We start from the raw sequence: 3,925 nt of genomic DNA, 5'->3' as shown, positions 1-3,925 counted from the left end.
GATTATCACCCCACATTTGGGGATCCCTATCCAATCGAGAGACACACTGTTTAGACACCACATGTGGGTACTGTAGGTGGGTGGTGAAGGTCAGGTCGATCATTGTCTTGGGGTCAATCACAGGAGGTCTTGCTGGGTCAACGCAGAACCTATTGCGTGAGGGGGTAGTTTCAGTTCCCATCATGGGATGCTTTGCTCACAGGGTCTTTGGCCTGAGTTAAGAGATCAGTTGAAAAGAAGAACTGAATCAATTAGAAAGTACAGACTAAGGTCAAAATGGAGATAGGTAAAGTCTTCTTTCGTTAGGACAGAATTGGGCAGACACTGAAGAACAGGCCTAGGACTTAATTTGAAGAGTAACAGAGCTCCAAAGAAGATAAACTTTAAAAATAAGATCTGTTATGTCAAGTTTGTGATATTTGTTGGAAAAGAATAAGACTCAGACATGAAGGATGAAGACAACTGTGTTGATATGCTCAGTGCCTTGAATCCGCAGATTCCCCTGAATGTTCGAGGTTCTCTTTCGTTATAAAAAGCTAATTCTCCCTACTTGTTTGAAGATGATGTTGCTTCTGCAACATTAAGACAAAATGAGACCACCCATCTCCCTCACCCCCCAGGGTCTGTGCTCAACCCCCTTCTGGTCAGTAGGCCAACAACTAGGGTGGAGATACATCACAGCTTAGCCAAGGAAATTCTGGCCTGATAAGTTAGCAAAAGATACGCTTCTGGCATATTGATTTTTTAAGCTTCTTATTTTTTTTTAAACTGTAGACAAAAGAGAAGCCCAAAGAGCTTCAAAACCAGTGGAAATTACCCTTCCGTAAGAGTCATTTACATGCACAAGGAAAATCTCCATTTATACAAAGCTGTCTTTCTGAATGTACCAGGAAGATAGTGGTGGTGGTCTGGGGAGGGGTGACTCTAAATCTCTAGAAACTTTTATCAATGGAGAAGACTGACAACCTAAATCTGCATAACAAACATACTCTTGTTTACTGTGCTTTGCCGTCTGACCTCCCATGACTGACTACCCCCAGCCCCACTCCCAGCATCTTCTGCCTTTAGCTGAGGATGGTATTTAAGGTGGTGGCTTCAGTGATTTGGGGAAAGACTCAGTTTTCCTGGGTCTCTCCCTTGCATACAGGAGGTATACATGTTTCTAAGTGTTTTTCTCCTGTTAATCTGTCTTCCATCAATTTAATTATTAGACCGGCTGGAAAATCTAGAAGGGAAGAAAGAAAAAGTTTCCCACTACTACAGTAAGAAAGGAGCTCTACCTCAAAGGAGATACAGCACTGGCTTGAGTTGAAGGAGTATGTGTGATTCTGAGGGCACTTAACTAGATGGGGGAAGTTGAATAAGGGAGAGTTTAGTGATTTAGAAGCATTCTTAGAGGAAATAGGATTTGACTCCCTGGCAAGGACTTCAAGGATGGTTCTTTTTTTTTTTTTTTTAAGATTTTATTCATTCATTTGAGAAAGATAGAGAAAGAGAGAGAGAGAACAAGTGGGGGAAGGGGCAGAAGGAGAATGAGAACCAGGCTCTGCTGAGCAGAGAGCCCGACTTGGTGCTCTATCCCAGTACCCTGAGATCATGACCTGAGCCGAACGCAGATGCTTAACCCACTGAGCCACCCAGGCACACCCAAGGATGGTTCTTTTTGCACACATGACAATGCAACGATTCTTCTTAAGTTAGGTAGAGATATCAGAATTGTAATGGCAAGTAGTGGAAAATATGTGACAGAAGTAGGAGTGCTAGAGTGGATGTATTATGTAAGTTCAGAAAACCCACTGGAGGCCTGTATTGAGAGGACTAAGAGGACACACCATTTACCATCACAATCACCAGAAATATCATAACATTAGAATCCAGGTAGCTGGGCTCTAACCATCAGTAGCTAGGTTGAGATAATTATAGTAATGAGCAGCAAGTTTAAAAGCCAGGTGACCCTGACCTTCAAAGAGTAATGGAGACGTTTAACAGGACAGGGGCATTACTAGGGGAAAAATAGAAGGCAGCAATTCAATTCATAAAATCAGGTGAAATCAAGGACAGAGGATCGGGTGGCTGAGCACAGTTATGCCAGTAAGGTCCCTGTTTCTTGCCCAGTTCCCGGACTTGAGTCAGTTTTTGGAACCTGAACCTATTGACTGAAAGAAAGGTGAGTCACTAGAAGGAAGGATCCTGCAACACTATGGTAAGTATACCAGTAATGATAATCCCAGTCCAATCCAAGAGGGACCCGCAGCTATTGACTTAAGTAACTACACACTAAAGAAGGGGTAGTATTCAAACATTTTGAGAACTGCTAGGCACAGAATCCAAGTTGACATCGATATCTGACTGCCTGAAGCATCATTATGAACCCTCTATGAGAGTGGGAGGAAATGAGAGCCAGGTTGTGGTTCAGATCTGGATCACAGTGGTTTCACTGGATCTACAGACCCACCCAGTCATTTCCTTGACCCTGAAATGTATCATTGAGATGGACACCCTTAGTAGTTGGCACAAACGCCAAGATGAGAGCTATCATAGTGGCAAAGGCCACGCAGAAGCCTCTAAAATTGCCCTCCTGCACAACAAAAATAGTAAACAAAACCCAACATTCAATTTTAGGGAAAATGGCAGGCATTCATGCCTCCTTAAAGAATGAAGCGGGGGATAGTCTTCATCCTATCTTCATTTGGGTAATCATCGGGGTCCTTGTAAAACCTAGACAAACTCAGGAAGATAAAAGTGGGCTGTCACAAACCAAGCAGTAGCCCCAATTTCAGCTGCTTGTGCCGGGGATAATAATATCCTTGCTAGATCAACCGAACATGACTTCAGGGGCATGCTATGTGGCTGTTGATCTGGAGATGGTATTCTTTTTTTATTTTTTATCAGAAACAGCTTTTATTCACTGGGAACATACAACAGAATACATTTACAGTCTTGCCCCAGGGATATGTTAATTCTCCTGAGCTCTTTCATAAAATAGTCCAAAGAGAACTAGATGAGTTCCGTATCCTGCCCATCATCATAATGGTCCATTCTATTGATAACATCATGCTAATCTAACTGGCTCAGAGAAAAACATGCCTGCAACATTGCCAATGTTAAGACACACACACTCCGGAAAGTGAGAGATAAACCCTATGAAAATTCAAAGGACCACCACAAAATTAACCATTTTGGTACTTCAGTGGTCCAGGGTATGCCAGCACCTCCCCTCAATAATAAACATTCTTGCATTTTCCTCTTCTCACCACAAAGGAGCACATCCCCTCACAAGTCTGTTTGCGCTCTGGAGGTACCTGGCAAAGTACTCCCATCTTTGAACAGTGCTATGACCCATATACTGGATGACACTAAATTCTGCCAGCTTTAATTAGGGCACAGAGCAGGGGAAAAAAGCTCTGTAGCAGGTCCAGTCTACAATGTAAACAGCCCTGTTGTTCGAACCATGTGACCTAGAAGATCTTGTGGTACTAGAGGTATCCTTGAGGTACTAGTGGGAAAAATCGTGCGGAGTGTATAGTAATCCCCCATCAGAGAATCTCAGTACAGATCCCTGGGCTTCTGGAGAAAAGCCATGCCATATATACCTTTCAAAAAACTCCTGGCATCTCCTGATAGAGATGGAGGACCTAATCACTGGGATATGATGTCATCATGAGGCTTGACTAACTCATCTGGAGTACTACCTTTCTTCCCCCCAATTTTTTTTTGCAAAGCACTTTCAGAGACACCCTACTCATCTGCCTGATGCGGTATTTTTGTATCTAATCCTCAAGGGTTCCTCAGATCTAGAATTCCAGCCCAATGTGCTATATGAGCAACTGGCTCTCTGAAACAAAAAGCACTCTTTTGCAGCATTTGCCTCTTTCCACAGTATTAACACAACCCCCGTGGCTGATTTTAAGTTGCTGAGCTGACA

The sequence above is a fragment of the Martes martes genome, assembly GCF_963455335.1.
Source record: "Martes martes genome assembly, chromosome: X".
In the NCBI taxonomy this organism is placed as follows: domain Eukaryota; kingdom Metazoa; phylum Chordata; class Mammalia; order Carnivora; family Mustelidae; genus Martes; species Martes martes.
The sequence above is the reverse complement of the archived record's forward strand: the minus strand, read 5'-3'. Positions refer to the sequence as shown.